This window comes from Arachis hypogaea, chromosome 16 (assembly GCF_003086295.3).
Source record: "Arachis hypogaea cultivar Tifrunner chromosome 16, arahy.Tifrunner.gnm2.J5K5, whole genome shotgun sequence".
NCBI classification, from domain to species: Eukaryota; Viridiplantae; Streptophyta; class Magnoliopsida; order Fabales; family Fabaceae; genus Arachis; species Arachis hypogaea.
In genome coordinates this window covers 62,246,638-62,256,291 of record NC_092051.1, presented here as the reverse complement: position 1 = coordinate 62,256,291, position 9,654 = coordinate 62,246,638, and the positions used below count along the sequence as shown (strand labels likewise).

Here is a 9,654-nt window from a genome sequence, read left to right as displayed (position 1 = left end):
TGTAAAATTATTGGTTATGAGAGAGAGCATGGGAAATTGGGAAAGCATGAGAGCAAGAAATGTAAATAGCAAGAGAGATAACTTACCATGCAAGAAATTAAATGAAAGCAAGTAAAGGCAATGAAAATGGAAATTGAATACTAAAAAGAGCTCTGATGCACGGAAACTTGTCTCTCAACAAATTTCCCTCGGCAAGTATACCAAATGGTTGTCAAGTAAAAACTCACAATAGAGTGAGGTCGAATCCCACAGGGATTGATTGGTCAAGCAACTTTAATAAGAGGAATATTCTAGTTGAGCTAAGCAGAATTGAGTTGATAATTGCAGAAACGTAAATGGCGGGAAAGTAAATAACAGAAAATATAATTGTGAGAAGTAAATGACAGAAATGTAAATAACGGAAAGTAAATTGCAGAATTGTAAATGGGATTTGGGGAAATGAATCATAAAAGTAAATATCAGAAAGTAAAGAGAATGGGTAAGATCAGAAATGGAGGATTCATTGGGCTCAGGAGATGTTGTATTCTCCGGATCAAGTTCATTCTCATCTCCTCGTCAATCAATGCATTCATTGATCTCCTTGGCAATCTTAAGTGATTGGATTCCAATTCATTGGCAACCCAATCTCTCAAATCTTGATCAATAGCCAATTCCTTGGTCTAATTGCTCATGAGAAGAGATGAAGTATGGTCACTGATTATACCACATGTATTCCCAAATCAAAGTGTTGGTAGGATTATATGTCACCATATCCATCCAAACCCCAATTTGGTCCAACATGAAAAAGCATTTCTAGCATGATCTCTTCATTCCTTTTCCAAGGTCCGAAGAGATCCAAGTATGAATAGCTTCTTTTCCAAGACAACTACCCAATAGGATGAAGATTGAAAGCTTTCTAGTAAAATCAAGAGAAAAGAAAGAAGAAGAATAATGAAACTATTATTGATCCATCAAATTACAATAAAGCTCCTTAACCCGATGAAAGGGGTTTAGTTGTTCATGGCTCTGGAAATGGAAAGCATAAATGGAAAGTACATTTTCAAAATAAGACTAGATGTTGCAGAGAAAGTAAAATACAAAGTAGTTCTATGCCAAGAGGCTCCCTATAATTTCCAACTCCCCAAAATAATTCAAAGCTACTCCTATATATACTACTCTTTTGATCTTCTAGTTGCATCTTCAAGTCTTGGGTATGGGCCTTTAGATCTTGAGTTTGAAACAGTAATCTTCTTCATTGGGCTTGGCTTTACTTGCAGAGAGAAAGTGTGAAGTGGGCAGAGACTTTAGCTCAGGACGTTAGTGGTGTTAACGTTCAGTGAAAATATGGGTTCGAGAACGTTAGTGACAATCACCTTTTTCACTAACGTTCCTCACCCAAGTAAGAGCCACGTTAACCTCAACGTTAGTGGCACAAACGTTGCCACTAATGTTGCCTCTTTGTCCTTCGCACACGTTATTGGGATTTACCTTTCCCAATAACGTTGAGAAGCCCCTTCCTTCCCTACATTAGAGTCCACGTTAACTTAGTTAACGTGGCTCCTTAACGTAGGCTTGCCAACCTTCGAGAACGTTAGTGACACTTACCTTTGTCACTAACGTTCCAATGTGCCCCTAGCTCCCACGTTGGAGTCCACGTTAACTAGGTTAACGTGGCCTTTAACGTGGCTGTGCTAGCCATCTCCAACGTTAGTGACAAAGGTGAATGTCACTAACGTTGGCTCATCATCTCTCCTCCTCACGTTAGCTTTTACATTAACTAGGTTAACGTGGGAGTTAACGTGGCTTATTGGGGCTTGTGTGGGTTAATCCCAACGTTAGTGACAATGTTTGGTGTCACTAACGTTGTCGATCACCTACTTTCTTCATGTTAGCTTCCACGTTAACTAGGTTAACGTGGCTTTTTGTGACTTGGCCAACGTTAGTGACAAAGTTGAATGTCACTAACATTGTTTTCCCCGTTACTTTTTAACGTTAGAGGCCACGTTAACTAAGTTAACGTGGCTCTTAACATGGCCACTATTGAGCTTGGTCCAACGTTAGTGACAAATGTAAGTGTCACTAACGTTGGCTCCATTTCCCTTCCTCCACGTTAGAGTTCACGTTAACTTAGTTAACGTGACTCTTAACGTGGGCAATGATGGCTTCGAGAGCGTTATTGGCGATTAGTTTTCTCATTAACTTTGCAAGTTACTCCCATTCCACGTTAGGTGTTACGTTAATTAGATTAACGTGGCTGCTAACGTGGTTCTTCCTTGCTTTCTTTGTCCTGAAATCAAGTAATAGAGTGCATCAAAGTTCTAGTCCAAGTCATGGGAAATACAACATCCAATTTGTCATTAAATTCATGCAAAATCCTCATGAAATCATGTAAAGTGCACAATGTATGCTTGAATCAAGATGTAAGTGAATATCTACCCAAAACTAGCTTATTTTCTAAGGAAATGCATGAAACTACCCTAAAAACAGTAAAGAAAAGGTCAGTGAAACTGGCCAAAATGCCCTGGCATCACAACACCAAACTTAAAGCTTGCTTGTCCCTAAGCAAGTACTGGAACAAGAGAATGATGAATGGAATGCCAAGAGAAATGAGTCATTCTTGTAGAGGTCATGTCCCTGGTTTTATGGTGGTTTCATGCATAGCAACTTAGATTCATTCCTTTACTGGCTTTCAGACCTTTATCATGTCCTAGAATACTTGCTGTGATTGCATCCCATGAGACTTTTATTCATTGATCTTTTTATTGTTATTTCAGGGCTTATTTGTGTTCTTAGGCTAAGTGCTCTGTAAGGGGGCGACTCTTTAAGATAAGCTTTCAGCCAACACTCCCGAACCAGTTGGTTCAAGGTGCTAGGTGTTAAGACACCCCTAAGGACTTACTCCCTTAAGTCTCTCTCCCCCATACATACACACCACAGGCATATAGTTTATTTATTTTCTTTTCTTGAGACCTTGGTGTCCAGTACCTCTTTGGGTTACTAAATGCTCTGTGGTGAAGGTTACTCTTGATAGTGGACTTTCAGCTGATAATCCCGAGTTAGTTAACCCAAGTTACCAAGTGATAAGGCACCCCTAAGAGCTTATTCATCCAATTAGATCCCTCACACAGGACCACCACAGACACATGCCTTAAGATTAAAACCATTGATGCCTAGCCTTATTGCTTACTCTTTTTCTTTTATTTTTCAACCTTTATTGTTCTTTCCCTTTTTCTTATTAGGATCTTCTTATTTAGCTAGTCTCATGGGGTGTGTCTCAAGCATAGTATTCATGACAGATAGTTGTCCTCCCACCTTGTGGTTGAACCAACTTAGCTAACTTATGACCACACCATAAACTCATGAACTTACTCAATAGTATGAACTCCTCTCTGGTCTTTTAAAACACTCATTCTCCTTTCATTTGATTCAAAAGGACAAGCATACAAGTAAGCAAAGTAAGGATGCAGTGACATAAAGACTAGCAACCATAGACCTATTCAACCAAAAACTTAAAAGACAGAATTTAAAAAAAAGTTCCAATTAACGAGTCACTATTGATCAAAAGTGCATTCGGACTTCCAATTTTCAACATTCTAAGTACAATGGAATTAAGTAACAATACAACCTTCGGGTGATGATTTCTAGTTGCCTTCTTTTTTTTTTCCATCATCCTAGTCCTTGCTACCTCACTTCCTTGGGTGAAGGTGCACCATTTCCTCATAAGATTCCTACAAAGTTATTGGAAGTTTCTTGTTCCCAAAGCACTTGAGAAATCGTTAGCTTTCATGTATGCTTGTGACTTCTGAACTTAATTTGGTGTGTGAACACCAAACTTAGTTCCTTGCCCAGTGCAAAACATTGCATATATGCAGAGAACCTCATATCTTGTTATTAACAAACAATGATTACCTAAAGTCTAACTACATCTAAGTGGTTTCCCTTGATTGGTTGGAGCTAGCAATGTTCTTTGGGAGTGGAGTGTGATTCTAACTAATATCCTTTAGTGGAACACCAAACTTAGAATTACACTTTCACTCTTGGCTTGTGTTGGTGTGGAACACCAAACTTAGCTCCTCGCAATACAGGGGAAACAGCTTGTGACCTTTATTGAAATAAAGCTGAAAAGAAAACTACTTGAGGTTGGGTTGCCTCCCAACAAAGCGCTCTTTTACCGTTTCTAGCTCGACGATTCCTCCTTTACCTGAGATGATACTGTACTCTGGGGTTTTCCCCCATGTTGCCCAGATAATGCTTGAGTCTTTGTCCGTTCACTGTAAAAGTCCTTTCTGAACCTTCATCCATGATTTCGATGTGTCCATATGGCGAAACCTTTGTGACAAGAAAAGGGCCGGACCACCTTGATTTGAGTTTTCCTGGGAACAGTCTCAATTTGAAGTTGTAAAGGAGTACTCGCTGCCCCTTTTCGAAACTCCTGGGTGCAAGATGCAGGTCATGTCTTCTCTTTGCCTTCTCTTTATACATCATGGTATTTTCATAGGCTTGTGACCTGAATTCCTCCATCTCTTGCAGCTGCAAGATCCTCTTTGCTCCAGCAGTAATGCTGTCAAAATTTAGTATCTTGATAGCCCAGAAAGCTTTGTGTTCCAGCTCCAGTGGTAAATGACAAGCTTTCCCATACACTAGTTAATATGGGGACATTCCAAATGGTGTTTTGAATGCTGTTCTGTATGCCCAAAGAGCATCATCTAGCTTCTTCGACCAATCCTTTCTTGATGCACCCACAGTCTTTTCCAGAATCCTCTTTAGCTCTCTGTTGGATATCTCAGTTTGTCTACTTGTTTGGGGATGGTAAGGCGTGGCGACCTTGTGTTTTACCCCATATCATAGGAGAAGAGCTTCTAGTGGTCTGTTACAAAAATGACTCCCTCCATCACTGATGAGTGCTCGTGAGACTCCAAACCGGCTAAAGATATTCTTCCTGAGGAAGTTCATGACCACCCTATTATCATTCGTTGGGGTTGCAATAGCCTCTACCCACTTGGAAACGTAATCCACTGCTACCAAGATGTACTTGTTTGCATATGAGGTTGGGAATGGTCCCATAAAATCGATTCCCCACACATCAAACAATTCCAGTTCCAAGATGAAATTTTGTGGCATCTCATTTCTTTTGGGCAAGTTTCCATATCTTTGGCATTCATTGCAGCTCTTTACTAGTTCTTTGGCATCCTTGAAAAGGGTGGGCCAAAAGAATCCGCTTTGTAACACCTTTGCTGCAGTTCTGTCCCCTCCAAAGTGGCCTCCATAGCATGAGCCGTGGAAATTCCATAGGACCTCTCGTCCTTCTTCTTCCGAAACACATCTCCTAAGGATTCCATCTGAACACTTCTTGAAGAGATATGGCTCATCTCAGACAAAGTATTTTGCATCATTCATGAGCTTCCTTTTTTGATGTTTATTGATCTTTGGAGGTAAGGCCCCAGTTGCCTTGAAGTTGGCAATGTCTGCGAACCATGGTGCTTTGTGAACTGTCATCAACTGCTCATCAGGGAAGAGCTCGTTCACACTTGTATCATGTGCTCCACCTTTATCATGAGGAATCCTGGATAGGTGATCTGCTACCTTGTTCTCCACTCCTTTCTTGTCTCTGATTTCAATATTGAATTCCTGCAGCAATAAGATCCATCTTATTAGTCTTGGTTTTGATTCTTGCTTGGCAAACAAATATTTAAGCGCTGTGTGATCTATAAAAACAATCATTTTAGCACCAATGAGGTATGATCTAAACTTGTCAAATGCAAAAACTATTGCTAGTAACTCCTTTTCAGTAGTGGTATAATTTCTTTGAGTATCATTAAGGACTTTGCTAGCATAGTATATCACATGGACTAATTTGTCTTTCCTCTGTCCTAACACTACCCCAACTACAAAATCAGATGCATCACACATCAATTCAAATGGTAAATTCCAATCAGGTGGGGAAATGATAGGAGCAGAGGACAACCTCATTTTCAAATTTTCAAAGGCTAACATGCATGTTTCATCAAAGATAAATAGTGTATCAGATACAAGGAGATTGCTTAAGGGCTTGGCTATCTTTGAAAAATCTTTAATAAACCTTCTGTAAAAACCAGCATGCCCCAAAAAGCTCCTAATTGCCTTGACATCACTGGGTGGAGGCAGTTTTTCAATAAGTTCTACTTTAGCTCTGTCAACCTCAATGCCTTGGTTAGAAAATTTGTGACCAAGGACTATTCCTCCTGTCACCATAAAGTGACATTTCTCCCAGTTCGAGACCAGATTGGTCTCTTGGCATCTTTTCAATACCAAGGCGAGGTGATGTAGGCAACTAGAGAAGGAATCTCTGAATACCGAGAAATCATCCATAAAAACTTCAATGAATTTTTCTATCATATCTGAAAAGATAGAAAGCATGCAGCGTTGGAATGTCGCAGGTGCATTACATAGCCCAAATGGCATGCGCCTGTAGGCAAACACTCTATATGGGCAAGTGAATGAGGTTTTCTCTTGATCCCTGGGATCAACTACTATTTGGTTATATCCTGAATAACCGTCGAGAAAATAATAATATGCGTGCCCTGCAAGTCTTTCCAACATCTGATCCATGAATGGAAGGTGGAAATGATCTTTTCGTGTAGCCTCATTAAGCTTCCTGTAGTCTATGCACATCCGCCATCCTGTGACTGTCCTTGTAGGAATTAGTTCGTTCTTCTCATTGGGAACCATGGTAATTCCTCCCTTTCCAGTAGTATCTTGTGCATGCATATGGCCGAACTTATCCCCTTCAGGTCAGCAAGTGTCCAACCAATGGCATCCTTGTGCTGTCGCAGTACTTTGATCAGTTCATCCTCTTGATCTTTGTTGAGGCATGAGCTTATGATCACTGGGTAATTTTCATTTTCTCCTAAGTATGCATATTTGAGAGTGGGTGGCAGTGCATTGAGTTCAAGTTTAGGTGCTTCTGACTTTTTGTTCTCTTCCTTTAGTGCACCTGGTATGCCAATTTCTGTTATTGCAACCTCTTCACTTGATGTACACTCTTCCTCTATTATTCTTTTGGGCTCTTCAGACTCTTCTTCTTCAAAACTCTCCTGCACTTCCTCTTCAAGTGAGTCCAACCTCATACATTCCCCCAGTTGTTCTTGTGGGTAACTCATGGCCTTGAACACATTGATTGTCATCTTTTCATTATGTAATCTTAGGGTGAGATCACCTTTTTGGACATTAATGACAGTTCCAGCAGTGACCAAGAACGGCCTTCCCAGGATAATGGAGGTCTTGGCTTCCTCCTGCATGTCCAGCACTACGAAGTCTGCCGGGAATATGAAGTCTCCCACTTTCACCAGCAAATCCTCTACTACGCCATGAGGGAACTTGAACGATCTGTCTGCCAACTGTAAGGCCATTTTTGTTGGTTTAGCCTCTTCTATCTTCATCTTCCTCATCATAGCTACTGACATCAAATTGATGCTGGCTCCTAAGTCACAAAGGGCTTTCTCCACTGTGATTTCTCCTATAATACAAGGGATCTGAAAACTCTCAGGATCCTTCAATTTCTGGGGCAGTTTGTGCTGAATGATAGCACTACATTCTTCGGTTAGTATCACAGTCTCGTTGTTCTTCCAGCTTCTCTTCTTAGTCATGAGCTCCTTCAAGAACTTAGCGTAGAGTGGCATTTGTTCTATTGCTTCAGCAAAGGGTATGTTGATTTGCAGTTTCTTGAAGATTTTCAAAAATCTCGAAAACTGATTGTCATCTCCCTTCTTCTTTAATTGCTGAGGGTATGGGACTCTTGGGACGTCTGGCTTCAGCACTCCTTCCCCTTTTTGTGAACTCAAAGTGGGAACTCGAGCTTCGTCCTGCTCTTCTTCCTCTTTATTTGAGTCCTCTTCTTGTGGTTTCTGGGGGGTTTCCTTCAGTTCCTTCCCACTCCGAAGGGTGATAGCCTGACACTCCTCCCTTTTGGTTGAGTTAGTATTACTGCGAAGGTTGTGGCTGGGAATTTGCTTGAATAAGTAGCCAATTTGTGTCTTAAGTTTCTTGATGGCAGCATCCTGATTCTGCATATTGGACATCACTTCTTCTCGGAATGCCTTACTGTCTTGAATCTTTTTGCCTATGCCTTCAAGTAGATTATCAATCCTTGAGAGTCTGTCATCAAATGATGGTAGATTGGGATTAGAGGTGGAAGGATGAGGTAAGTTATTTTGATTTGGATATGAATGTGGAGAGGTATTGTTATGGGGTGTTGATACGGTCTAGATGTGAAATGTTGATGGGCTGCATTATTGGGATTTGGGCGTCTTTGATCAGGGCCTTGGTATTGTTGATTTCCCCACCCAAAGTTTGGGTGATTCCTCCAGCCAGGGTTGTAGGTTTTGGAGTATGGATCATGGTTTTGCCTAGGTGAATTTCCAATGTAGTTGGCTTGCTCCTGACTACCTTCTGCTTCTTCATTCACTCCTTCTTGGGTTGTTGATGAAGTAGTGATTGCTGCTACTTGGTTCCTCTCCATCTTCTTGGTGAGGTCAGCCAACTGCTGGGTAATGAGCTTGTTTTGGGCTAGCAGAGCATCTACATTGTTTAGCTCCATTACTCCTCTAGTGTTGCCTCTTTCAGAAGCATAGAAATAGTCATTCTCTGCTACTATTTTAATGACATCTATGGCTTCCTCAATGGTCTTCTTCTTGTTCAAAGATCTTCCGGATGAATGGTCTACGGTCTTCTTTGACTCATAAGAGAGCCCTTCATAGAAAATGTGCAGCTGCACACATTCATTGAACATATCTGGTGGGCACCTCCTTGTTAGGTCTTTAAACCTCTCCCATGCTTCATACAGAGTCTCACCATCTTGTTGCCTGAATGTTTGGACCTCAGCTCTCAGCCTACTGATTCGTTGAGGGGGGTAAAATCTTGTTAAGAACTTGTTCACCACATCTTCTCAAGTTGTCAAGCTCTCCTTTGGGAAAGACTCCAGCCACTTGGCTGCCTTATCCTTGAGTGAGAATGGAAATAAGAGCAGTCTATAGGCGTCAGGATGAACACCATTAGACTTCACTGTGTCACATATTCTCAGGAAGGAGGTTAGATGTTGATTGGGGTCTTCTTGGACACCTCCTCCGAACGAATAGTTGTTCTGAACAAGGGTGATGAGCTGTGGCTTTAGTTCAAAATTGTTGGCATGGATGGTTGGCTTTTGAATGCTACTTCCACAGTTTCCTGGGTTTGGATTGATGTAAGAGCCTAAAACTCTTCTATCCTTCCCAGCATGATTTGCTCGACCTCCTCCACCATGGTTGTGAGTCTCTTCTTCATGATGGTTTTCCATGTTTTCATCCATGTTTGGTTCAAAGTATTCCTCCTCTTCCTCAGCACCAACTACTCTCTTTCCTCTTGCTTCCCTCCTTAATCTAAGGAAGGTCCTCTCAGGTTCAGAAGCAAAGGAAGTTGAAGCCCCGCTTCTTCTCCCTGTCATATAACCCACAAGTACAAGCAAGGAAAATAGATGCAGAAAGTATTTATGTCAGAATGACTATTAGTGTGATTGATGCAATATATCAAACAGTTAGTGGGTTAGTGAACTGAATGGTAAATAACAAAGAAAATTGAAAAAGTAGGGGGAAGGGAAGAAATTAACCAGAACTGAAAGTAAATTACTCAAACAGAAAATTAAATCAAACAAAACAAAAATGC

General features: G+C 40.9%; 1 non-coding gene across 1 annotated transcript; it reads left to right on the top strand.

Moving 5' to 3' along the window:
* The first annotated feature begins 8,741 nt into the window (after positions 1 to 8,741).
* LOC112761620 (small nucleolar RNA R71) lies at positions 8,742 to 8,848 on the top strand. Its single transcript, XR_003182008.1, has one exon. It is a non-coding gene; the product is annotated as a small nucleolar RNA R71 (small nucleolar RNA).
* Positions 8,849 to 9,654: the final 806 nt, after the last annotated feature.